This window comes from Pinus tabuliformis, chromosome Q (assembly GCF_031772625.1).
Source record: "Pinus tabuliformis cultivar Carrire ecotype Pingquan chromosome Q, CPIR1, whole genome shotgun sequence".
In the NCBI taxonomy this organism is placed as follows: domain Eukaryota; kingdom Viridiplantae; phylum Streptophyta; class Pinopsida; order Pinales; family Pinaceae; genus Pinus; species Pinus tabuliformis.
In genome coordinates, this window is record NC_142296.1 from 984,624,896 (window position 1) to 984,637,983 (window position 13,088).

At 39.6% G+C, this 13,088-nt stretch overlaps 1 protein-coding gene across 1 annotated transcript in view; it reads right to left on the reverse strand.

The window, feature by feature from the left end:
• Nucleotides 1-13,088, reverse strand: part of LOC149222766 (uncharacterized) — a 146,438-nt gene that overhangs the window by 118,226 nt on the left and 15,124 nt on the right. The gene's annotated exons all lie outside the window — the stretch shown is intronic.

The window sequence follows — 13,088 nt, forward strand, 5'->3', positions numbered from 1 at the left end:
ATCAAGAGAATCAAGCCCTCTATGCAGGGGAAACTCCCAATAATCAAGATCATGTAGGGTACTAGGGTATGAAACGTGTATTTAATCAAGAGCACTAAGGTCGTTCTACTATGTAGGAGGAGACTCCCAATACAACAATGGTCCTTCTAAAGAATGGGATGTGGATGCAGAAAATCCTGATTTAGATCTCTCTCTTGCAGCCTTATAGTCTTTATTGTACTTGCAGCCTCATATATTAATATAAATAAAGGCTGATTTTGAGATTTGGATATATAATAAACATTGCTTTTGCATATTCCGATATTTTTATTATCATTATGTGATGATTCATGAGTAAATGTGATGTAAATTAAATCTTAATGTTTAAGTGTAATAAATTATAATGTATCATTTATGCTTTATGATTGCACATATATATATATTTAAATATTTTTCAATATATATATATATATATATAGATATTCGCGTTTCCCCGTTTCCAAAATTTGGGGAGGTCGCGTTTCGTATCGCTTCCCGTTTCGGAAACTCGTACCCGTTTCCCCGTTTCGTGCAACTTAGGAGCAACCACAAGTGACAATGAGAACGGCTAGTGTTGATGTACTAAGGAAGTCTGATGCAACGCTCAAAGATTTGGCCGACTCCTTTTTACACAGAATAGCGGCCAGAGAGCAGGTGCTCCCTTACACAGATGTGGTGCGCTGGGCAATTGAAGAAATCCCTATCACTGATAGAACTTTCCATACAAGGGACGGAAGGATCTTTGGGTCATTCAAGCCTGATGACCTAAGGCGAATGTATCATCTGCCTGAACCGGAGCTAGTCTACAACAGAGCCTTCGTGGAGAAATTCGCAAAAGAAAATGAATCACCATCCGAACCCCTCCGAGATTGGAGGCAGAACCCAGCCAAGCACAAGCATGAAAGTTCGGGTAAGTACTCCAATGTTTCTTTGGCTTCTCCCTATTGCTATGCGGGGATTATGATGTGTAGATTGTGGGGATTACATGACTCTGTTAATATCAATATCGACATGGTTCCCTTAATGGAAGCGGCTATCAATAGTACAATTATGGATTGGGCCACTATTCTTTCTGATAAGTTGGTCGTAGCTGTTCGTGAATTTAGACACAAAACTAAAGTCACCGAAAGGAAAATCCCGCCATTTTATTATACCGCTTACATTATGGATACCCTGTGTTTTAATTCTAAGTTTCCTGTCCTCGGTTGGAGATGGACCACCCAAGATCCAACACCCATTCATTTATACCATCAGAAATTGTGGAAGTCCTATTACAAGGATCATTTGTACCAAATTTGTAATGGTTTCATGGTGCCCATTTACTATTCTATCTATGACAAACCCATTCCCAGAATTTCCTATGAAGCTTCTTTTGACTTACCAGCCATAGCAAGTTGGTTCGGGGAAGAGTATTTCACCTATATCAGAGTTTTTGGGAGTAAGGCTAGGCCACATGTCCTCCCTTTATATATCCCAGACAAGCTGTTAGCCCGGGAAATCTGCTACCAGATTATGGCTGAGAGTGTCACACAAACTCTCAAAGAGGAGAAGAAGAAAGGCTGGCCCCCTTTTCCTTTAAAAATTGGGGTTTTTACTTTGCTTAATTACAAGCATGCAGAAAAGGAAGCGACAAAACTCCAATCTTTATCCCTGGCCACTCTCCCAAGCAGACTCTATGATCCAAAGCAAACTGCCTACACTGCCCTAGAACAAGCAAAGTTGACGAAAGTTGATCATCAAGAGGATATGTTTGATGACCTGTTCGTAGGTATCGAGACAATCAGCCAAGCCAAACAGCTTGCAATAATGAAATACAATGATGAGGCGTTGACTGAGTTTAATAAACTTAGGGAGGAGAGGTTGCAAACTCTGCCTCTAGATTTATTATCCACAACTCCAGCGTCTTCCTCAAGCGAGCCTGGTCGGCAACAGATACATCCACCTCCTGTCACAACTAAAGAACAGGATAAACAACAGGAGGAACGGCAGAAGAAGCTGCAGGCTGAGAAGCAAAGAAAAGAGCAAGCAGAGAGGCAGAAACAGGAGCAGATAGAAAGGCAGCAAAAGGCAAAGAAGGAAGAAGAGCAGAGGAAGAAGAAGGAAGAAGAAAAACTGAAGAAAGAACTAGCAGATAGGCAGAAAAAGGAATTGGAGGAGCAACAGCGAAAAGCACTTGAAGAACAGCAGAAGCTAGAACAAGAAAAAGAGCGGAGCAAAGCCCATATAGAGCAACATAAGCAAACCTCCACCGATCCTGAATTGATTAAACAATGGAACCAATTCGATTCCATTATCAGTGGTAAAGAAGGCTCCAAAGACAAAGGCTCCTCTAAAACAAGCGATGCGCCCGATACCACTTCTTCTCAGGTTCTAGGAGGAACCAGCGGCCCACCCATTTCACAGGATGTCGAGGTAATCAATAAGGACCCTTCCGATCAAATTGTTCTCCAGGTGGAAGAAATTCCTCCCCTGGATATTTTCTATAGCCCAAAGCATAGAGCCGTTTTCAAGCGCTCTACGAAAAGACGAAGGCTTGATCAACCTTCTATCTTTCCTGAGCAAACAGTCACGGGCAATATGGTCTGGAAGGAGGATTTGGATCCCTCCGATGATCTAACAAAGCTGTCGCAATTCGCGGGAGCTTATTCTGCAGCAACTATCGACAAAGCATCAGAGGTAAGTCTTCTGTTGAAGACTAAGGACCATGAAATATATGCATTACAGGCGGAGGTAATTGAGGCGAAAAACAAAGCAGCACAGGTGGAAGAGCAGTTGCTGGCTCAACAGCAAGAAAACAATTTGTTAACCCAGCAACTGCAAATTGAAAGACAAAGGATAGACCAAAGTGAAACTCAGAAGGCAAAAGAATTGTCGGAGGCATTGTCACAGTTGAAAACATCAAATGAGCTGATGATGAAATCAAAAGATGAGCGAATAGCTCAACTATCAACACAGCTCGAAGGTATCAAGAGCACACAGAATGTGAAAGTCTTCAGAGCAGAGGCAACTCAAATAAATGGCGCATTACTGTCTCAGATCAGACTTTTATGTCAAAAACTTGTTAAGGCTGAGCAATTATGCGAAATATCTACAACAGTGTGTGAGCAAATAGAGAAGGCCAGGAATGAGCTAAATCAGGCCGAAGAAGCCATATCCGATTATATTGAGTGGCAAGATACTGACGAAGGGAAAGCGGCGAATTTGTCCCGAATCCATGAAACGTACAAAGACATCCTCTTCACGGAATGGAACACTCAGGTAATGAAAGCAGAAAGGGCGGCTTCCAGGTGTAAAATAATTGCCAGCAATATGATCGACCTAGTCAATGATACACTTTATTTGGCGAACATGATCTCCAAGTGCACACCTGGAAGCATAACAACAGCAGGTATGCTTGAAGAATCAAGTTATCCTGACTTGGAGGAACAGAGGAAATTAATTACCGGAGTAAATACTTTAACCTCTGATGCATATTGGCTCTTTCTAATCAAGCCACATACTCAAAGGTCTGCTCTCAAGTGTTTAACAGATGCCCTCGGATACCTGATCCTCGACATTCAAGATGCTACATATGATGCTCAGCTAACTTCGCGTCTCAACACTCCACCAGAAGTAGAGCCAATGCTGGCGATATGTCAGCTCAGGAGTAAAGGCAAAGAACCCATCGAATGAAGCATTGCCGCCAACTGCCAGATTGCCAAGAAAGATGGAACAAACATTTATTGATGCCAATTTAATAGCTTTTCAGTTGTTTAGATATTTAGATTAGTATAGTATTTATAGACCCTTTCATTGTTTTGGAAAGGGTCGTAAAATTTTGTAATAAGACTTAAAGGTTGAAGTTTGCACTATTGTGCTTCAGTCTATATTCTTTTTGTGAAACTCGACCAACGGTCCTTAATTTTGATTTGAAAGTTGTTTTATACAATTGCGCATGACTGTCTGTTGTTTGGAATGTTTTCCGATTTGAAGGAAGGACTGCGACATAGTGATTGATGTACTGGATTGATTGATCAGCTTACATGGTACTATTATCTGTATCTGTGTTCTTTCCTATTATATGAATTGCTGTGTTATTATCTTTGCTATTGTTGAATGCATGTATGCGATATAACAGCGAATCGTCATTTCACTTCACTATTGAATGCTTGTGTTGATTTGTTATCCCTTTCACTCATGCATGTATCAATGATATGAATGATTAAGCGTAGTAATTCGCTCTAATCGCTCTGCATAACTAATTATGCAGAGCAATGTTTAAATGGTTTAAACGTCTATGCTTAAAGTGTTAGAGTCATTTATATGCCTGCCTAAAAGCACAGATCATCAAACGCTACGCTTTACCAAGTGATAAGTCCCGGGATCCGATTATAGTTATTACATTTTGTTTATGGTTTAGCTGTCCGCTCATTATCATCTTATCTCATAAGTCATTCATCCATCCCATTCACTTATACTTTTTTGGGAAACTGGTCCCATTATCCCCAGTCGGAACCACTATTCCAAACGGAAAAGGAGCTGCACTAAGGTCCGGACCGGGTGGTTTCCCCTTTGTTGTGGCAGCGATTTTCGAGGCCTCAACAAAATTGGCGCTAGAAGGAGGGCCTAACTGTGAATGGCAAGCCGACCTAAATCGGCAAGTCATTCTAAGAATAATTCTCCCTCCAAATCTCCTCGTTCTTCTCAATTGCATGCTGGTTCTCCAGCCCATAACCAAGAAGAAGAGGAATCTACCACCACTGCTCAATCCCATCATATTCCAGAACAGCTAAGTCTTGAATCTCCTGAAGTCCAGTCTCTAATCCATAAACTTCAGAGCTTCTCGATCTCACCACAGAAATCTGAGATATCAGAAAGCAGTGCGACTTCGCAGTTCAACCTCACACATCCTCTTACCAGACTTCAGAGCGAAAAACTTGGTATTGAACCCACTGAGTTTCCTTTACCCAAAAGGAAAAAGCCAAAGAAAAATACTGAAGGATCTGATACTGGGGATTTTTCTTCCACATCCTCCATTTCATCTCCACATCTGCAAAGTCAACCACCCACTCCTCCATTACATATTGTTGTTCACCAGGGAACAGAAACCTCAATATCCCAATCTATTCACTCCTCATCTTCAACCCTTTCCAACACATCCGGAATCCCAGCAGTAGTCCCAACCACTGCCGCCATTATAATGGCAGATCCATGGACTAGGCCAGGAGCAGTCAACATGCCTGGACCATTGCATGATTTACCCAATGACCCCGAAAAATGGCTGCCTAAATTCAATCCAGATGATGGGATCCAGGCTGAAGAACACATCAACAATTTCATGTTAGCAGTTAACCTAAAAGGAGTGACAGAGCAAGATGTCGTAGTAAGACTTTTCCCTTACACTTTACAAGGATCAGCAGGATCCTGGTATTTCTCCTTACCCTCTGGTTCGATTACCAGTTGGAATACATGCCAAGAGCAGTTTCTCACCAAATATGGAGATGATAGATCCCTAGCAACTTTAATAAATGACCTCTCCAATTTGAGAATAGAGCACAGGGAACCAATAAAGGAGTTTAATGCCAGATTTAATAAACTACTGAATAAAATCCCTACCGCTTCTAAACCAAGTGAGCAAATCCGAAGCGAATGGTATATCACTGCCCTACCTGCCAACATAGCTATCTTTGTAGACAGGGCTGGCAAACCTACCTTAGCTGAAAATATGAAAGAAGCACTTGCCGTTGAAAAGCGCATTAATGCTCTTGAAAAGAAAGTTGTTCTAGAAGATAGAAAAGCTAAAAAAGTCTCGTTTAAAGAAGATTCCAAGAAGAAAACCCCGAAGGACCCATATGACATGGAAGGTTTACAAAAGGTCCTTAAAACATTGTCTAATGAAATGGTTGAGATTAAAAAGCAGGTGGCCGAAACTTCAAGCAAAAGACCATTTAGGACTTTTAAGAGAACCGAATCAAAGCCACCTAATGTTATATCTAACGCTGATTCGGACCAAGAAGAAGAGGAAGAGGAAACACCTTCACAGACCGATGATGAAGAAGAAGTAGCTGAATGCCACGGAATGTGGGATTTTATACTCCCAAACTCTGATATGGAAAATGAAGAAGAAGCCTTTCCGGTTACTACAAGAAGTAAAAGCACTCCTGAACCCGCCCAGGCAACTTCAAAGAAGAGGAGCGCAGGCGCTACTACAACAAAGGAAAAAGTTCCCCCAAAAAAGTCACCTGTGGTAGTTCCTCAAAACCAGCCTTCAACTTCTAGTGCTCCTTCAACATCCAAGACTCTAGTGGTATCCGATTCAATGGAATATAACATTGTTGATGATATGAAGAAAACCAAGGCAAATATAACCATGTTTGAACTTAGTAAACTGAAACATCAGCAAAAGCTACTTCTCAAAGAATTAAACGTTGTTCCCTCTACTCCCCTTCCCAGTACAAGAGCCGCCAACGATCAAGGCCAACCTCCCGCAGGTATGGTTGAAATTACTGATTCAGTCTTAATCGGAGATAAATCAAATTCTCACACTCCACCCTTCCTGCTCACTTATGAGATTTATAATAGAAACCTACACAACTGTTTAATAGATTCAGGGGCCTCATCTAATATAATGCCAGCTTCAGTTTGCTCTAAGCTGAACATTGAACCCCAGAAGTCTGCAATTCATATTGTACAGTTGGATAGAACTAAAGTGCAGGTTGTGGGAGAAATTAATTTTGTAACCATCAGGTTGTCAGCCGACCCCAGAATTGTCCAGAGAATTGACATTTTAATCGCAGACATACCTGAATTTTATGGTTTGATTTTAAGCAGAGATTGGTCCGAAAAATTACATGGGTATATTTCCACAGATTGGTCACATATGTGGCTTCCCTACAAGGGAAAGCCAAATCAGATCAGGATCGATCGTGAGAAACATATGACCCACACAGTTACTGAATTCGAGCAAGAAAACCAACCTGTGGCATTCAACAACAACATTTTGGGGAATTATTCGGCAGAATCATTCTTTGGCAACTTTGTTGCCCAACCATCTCCTTTTTCAGTCAATCATTTTACATCTCAAATAGAAAAATTTTCACAAACTGATAGGTCTAGATGTTTTAATGATCCTGAGAAAAATGTAGATACTTTTGTTAATATTCCTTTATTTTGGTCTCTGTATTTTGATGGCTCTAAGTCCCCTGAAGGTTCAGGAGCTGGATGTATATTGGTTAGTCCGCAAGGAGAAAAGACAATGTTGTCTTGTAGGTTAGAGTTTGAGTGCACTAATAATACAGCCGAATATGAGGCTTTAATCCAAGGATTATATAAAGCAATCGGTCTGGAGGTACAATATCTAAAGGTTTTCGGCGATTCAGAAATCATTGTCAAACAGGTTAGAAATGCAATTCATTGCCTTTCGACTCACCTTAAACATTACCAATCGCTCGTTCAAGAACTTACCTCACACTTTCTTGCATTCAACATTTCTTCTATACCTCGATCTCAAAATGCAGCCGCAGATTTACTAGCCAATGTAGCTTCAAAGCTTCTACCTTCTGAAGACTACAGCCTTGATAGATTTTCCGTCGAATTACTTTTCAGACCTTCAATTCCCGACAATGTCACTAATTGGAGAGTATTTAATCATGACGATGATATTTTGCAGTTTTTAACTTCTGAGAATTCTTATGATAAGCAAGTTATCGAGGAAGATGATCATGATTCCCAGATGAAAGGAGTGCCCAAAGAAAATTCGATCCCCAAACCAGTGGTAAAATTAGAAGACCTTTATGATATTAAAGACAGGTTCAAACCTGTAATTAACACAAAGCTTCAAAGTTCTACCCTTAGGTTTGAATTAATAAATCTAGGAACCAACGAGTCTCCTCAAAACATCAATTTAGGAACAGGACTATCTCAGAACGAAAAGGAAGCATTTATTAAATTGTTGAGAAAGAACAAACAGATTTTTGCTTGGAAATATGATGACTTAAAGACATACGATACATCTATTATCCAGCGTACCATTCCTATGCTTCCTGATAAAAAACCAATTCAGCAAAAATTAAGAAAAATACACCCAAATTTGGAGAGCCAGATTAAGTCGGAGCTTAATAAGCTTTTGAAAGCCAAAATTATTTTCCCAGTCCGACATTCAAACTGGGTCTCTAACATGGTGCCAGTCAGGAAGAAAAATGGCGACATTCGAATTTGTATTGATTTCAGGAATTTAAACAAAGCGAGCTTAAAAGACAACTTCCCATTGCCCACTATGGAGCAAATTCTCCAATCAGTGGCAGGTTCTGAATTGATGTCTTTTCTAGATGGTTTTTCAGGGTACAATCAAGTTCTGGTACATCCCGATGACCAGCTCAAAACTACATTCAGGACAAAATGGGGAACCTATGCATATCAGAAAATGCCTTTTGGTCTTATAAATGCCGGAGCGACATTTCAGAGAGCTATGGATATGGCCTTCAGAGGGTTAATTAATCGATCAGGTGTCGTCTATCTAGACGATATTACTGTATACTCTAAAAAGAGAGATAATCATTTGCACGACTTAAATCAAATCTTTCAGAGATGCAAAAGATATGGTATTTCCCTAAACCCAAAAAAGTCCTTCTTTGCTCTAGATCAAGGAAAACTCTTAGGGTTTATAGTATCCAAAGACGGTATTTATATTGATCCTGATCGGATTAATGAAATTTCTGAAATCCCTTTCCCACATAACAAAAAATCAATGCAGTCATTTTTAGGTCAGATTAATTTTGTCAAACGATTTATTCCAGATTTTTCACAGATTGTATTACCACTTCAGACAATGATCAAGAAGAATTCAGTCTTCAAATGGGGATCAGAAGAAAAGCAAGCTTTTGATGTTATCAAACAGTCAATAATCAATGCCCCAGCCTTGAATACTCCAAATTTTTCTAATCATTTTACACTATATACTATCGCATCCAACACTTCATATGCTGCAGTACTCACACAACTGAATGATAACAACCTAGAAGCACCCATATCATTTTTCAGTTCAAATCTTCAAGGTGCCGAGTTGAATTATTCAGATGTGGAAAAACAAGCCTTTGTTGTGTTCAAAGCAGTCAAACATTATAGACCCTTCCTTTTGAAAACCCACACGAAAGTAGTAGTTCCTTTCCCAGCGGTAAGACAACTACTAATTCAGAAAGAATTGGGTGAAAAGAGAGCCAATTGGGTTACAGCGCTTCAAGAGTATGATTTAGAAATAAAGCCAGCAAAGATTGTTAGGGGCCAAGGTTTTTGCAGGATATTGGCAGGAGCATCAAACATTCACGAATCAAGCGATGAAGATCAGATTGAATCCATCAATCAGATAAGTCTCACTGATTCTGAATCTCAGTATGCTGATTTGATATTTTATTTGAAGAACGGTTATGCTCCTCCAAATTTATCTTACAAAAATAAAAGGGCCATTAGGTTGAAAGCTAAGAACTTCACTCTCATTGATGATGTGTTGTTTAAACAAAATTATGATTCTATCCTGCTAAGATGTCTTGAGGAAACTGAAGCACTAAAGGTTCTGCAGGAGCTACATGATGGACCAGCTGGAGGACATTTTGGAGCTGACACAACAGCTCACAAGATTATTCATGCTGGATATTATTGGCCTACTCTATTTAGAGATTGCCATGAGTACGTAAGAAAATGCCTTAATTGCCAAACATCTGGTGGAAGACAACGAAAATCCACTTTCCCTCTGCAACCTGTCAACATTGAACAGCCATTCGAACAATGGGGATTAGATATCATCGGGGAAATTACTCCACCATCTTCCAAACAACATAGGTATATCCTTACCGCTACTGATTATTTTACTAAATGGGTAGAGGTTATTCCTTTGAAGGCAGCAAATGCAGAGGCAATCATCGAGTTCATTGACCAGTTCATCATTACCAGGTTTGGTGTTCCAAACGCTCTTGTTTTTTATAATGCCTCTTATTTCTCAGGAAACGCTATATATGAGTTTGCTATTAAAAGGGGGTTTAAACTGAAATATTCTTCCAATTATTATCCCCAGGGGAACGGTTTAGCCGAATCAACTAATAAGAATCTCATCAAAATCATTAAGCGAACTATTGAACAGAATCATAGAAATTGGCATAAATCTTTGGTCTTTGCATTATGGGCTGATAGAATAACACAAAAGGCTTCTATAGGGACCTCTCCTTTCAATCTGGTATATGGAAAAGAAGCCGTGTTGCCTACAAATCTTGTTCTTCCATCTTTAGCCCTAGTGCAGTTTATTCAAGAGACTCCGTCTTCTTCTATCCAACTTAGACATGACCAAATTCTCAAATTAGAAGAAGAAAGGGAAAAGGCCAGAATCACTCATGCCAAACATCAACAAATCATCAAAGCATCTTTTGACTCAGCATCATCCGATTCCAAACAGCTTCAAGTTGGTGACTTAGTTCTCAAATGGGACAAGGCCCATGAGGATAAAGGTAAGCATACCAAATTTCAGAAAATGTGGCTTGGACCATTTCAGATCTGTGAAAAGATAGGCCATTCAACTTTTATATTGCAAAGCTTATCAGGGTTGAGAGATTCTCTCCCCGTCAATGGCCTGATCCTGAAGAAATTCTTTAATTGAGAAGGTAACCCCTTCTCCTTTTTTTAGATTTCCGTAATTTGTAGGATTAGTAGGAAATAAAACTGTAAGAGTACCTCCATTGACCTTTTGTTATGTTTGAGAAAGCTGTCTCACAGAAATAATATAAATACCTGTTTTTAGATAATAGAACCCTCAATCAAAAGAAATAGTTTCTAGGAAATTAGATATCCTTGTGTTCTGAAACTTTAATCTAAATTTTGAAGACTCCTCTCACGAAGTAAAAGTTCTGAATCATTTTCTGTTTCCAAAATTAGTCTCCAAAGGTTATCTGTTAAAAGAAATAGAGGCTAAACCATTTTTCAGTATCTTCAACTCTTTACTTGTCATCCATCTGCTCTTAAGGAGAAAATTGTTCACCCCATTCACTAAAGGTTGTGATTATTCAGAGTGTAATTCTAAAATATAAAAGATTAAAGATAAGAGGTCTTATCATAAGCCTGCTTACCATGTTCATAGGGAAACAGCTTAACTGACATTACCAATACTGCCTACCAAAACAGGGTAATGGCTTGAAATTTCAAGATAAGGGGTCTCATCACGAGCCGGCTTGATCAGTTAAATTATTACCAGTGAATGGCATTGTCATAAGCTGGCTACCAAACCAGGACAATGGCTTTTTATCTTATTTATTACAAAGAAAAACAGATGAAAAATAAAATATGAAAACATTTTATGGATTCATTCTGTTAATCACACTCTTATGTGAATGGAAAAGTGGACAATACTATGGTTAAAAGGTATCCCTGTCGAGACTATAAATGTTTGCTGGCAACAGAGGCTCTACCTATGACAAAGGGGTTAATTATAAAGGTTGATGTGGGAAAGTTTTCTATTTTATCACTATGAACCAATAAAGACTTATTTTAAGAAACTTTTTATGTATTTGGTTTCTTTAAACTAAATGGGACGAAGTTAACAAAATGGAATTCACTTTTGTCAGAACACATGAATATCTAGTTATAATAGAAATTTCTCCTTCTGATTGAGTTTCTATTTATGAAAGGCTTGAATGTTTATGTTAATTTCAGAGATAACTGGTTCTACCAACGAATCGCCAATTGTTGTGCCCTACAACAACCCCCCATTTCATATCATCTGTATTTACAAATAATCAACATATGAAATGGGTCCCTTTTAAAAAATTAATTGGTATTAATGAATTAGTTCGAAAAAGGTATGATAATCAAATGAGTATGTAAATTGAAGCCGTTTTCGAATAACAATGTTTCCAAAATAAAACAATCTTTTGTTATTGCGATAAAGCGATCGCAAGATCGCATATCGCAATGACAAGAGAGACGCACTTAAACGGCACTTTGGCCTTTGCCGATGCGATATCGCTATCGGCAGTCGGCGTTTTATTTGCATACACAAAAAGAGCACATATCTCATTCCCCGATGCGACACTATATCGGCGATCGGCTATCGGCACTGCCTCTTATGAGAAAACGCTTTAAGTTATAAACCCCGACCCGATGCGATATCGCTATCGGCCGTCGGCGGTATCCCATGCATTTTTTATAAGGCGCCCACCTCTTTCCCCGATGCGATGCGAATTCGCTATCGGAGTTCGGCAAATCACTTAAATTGTATTTGGTAATGTGTTCATATGCTAGTCCGATGCAATATCGCAATCGGCGTTCGCCGGGGCTACTTTCAAACGATAATGTAACACTCTCCCCCCATGCGATGCGACATTGTTCATCGGTAGTCGGCATTTTCAAAAAACGATTGCTTTGAGCTTAAAAGTTATATTTAAATCCGGTTGATAAGGCACAGATTTCAAAAAACCGTTAAATGCAGGGATAAGGTAATCCATGCGTATTTAATAACTTTGCCCCTTCGATTAACGAATACTTGCGTCTAAGGCATAGCATATCTGTTGCACGCGTTGGGAAGTCATTCAACTGAATAACAGCGTAAAGGTCATTTAATGGGTAGCAGGCCTTAAAATCACCATTAATGCATATGCGATCTCTTACCAGTGATTGGATCCGCAGCCACTTTTCGAAAATTAATAGCGCCACGCTTCAAGTGATATATACCTTTCCAATTATGCTTTGTCTTCATTATTCCTCGTGTTACGATTTCTCTTGCACTTGTGTAGAGTTCGTTTGTTGAAGAAAGCCTGAACATGATGGGGAAGAAGAATAAGAGGAGTTCTGGTTCTACTACAGCATCTGTTGCAGGTCAAGCTGCTCCAATTTCGAAGAAAGGCTTAATCTCTGACACTACGTGCGCTGGTCTTGCTAGGACCACATGGCAGGGCACATATAATCTGTTGGAGGCCGAGCAACCACAAGTGACAATGAGAACGGCTAGTGTTGATGTACTAAGGAAGTCTGATGCAACGCTCAAAGATTTGGCCGACTCCTTTTTACACAGAATAGCGGCCAGAGAGCAGGTGCTCCCTTACACAGATGTGGTG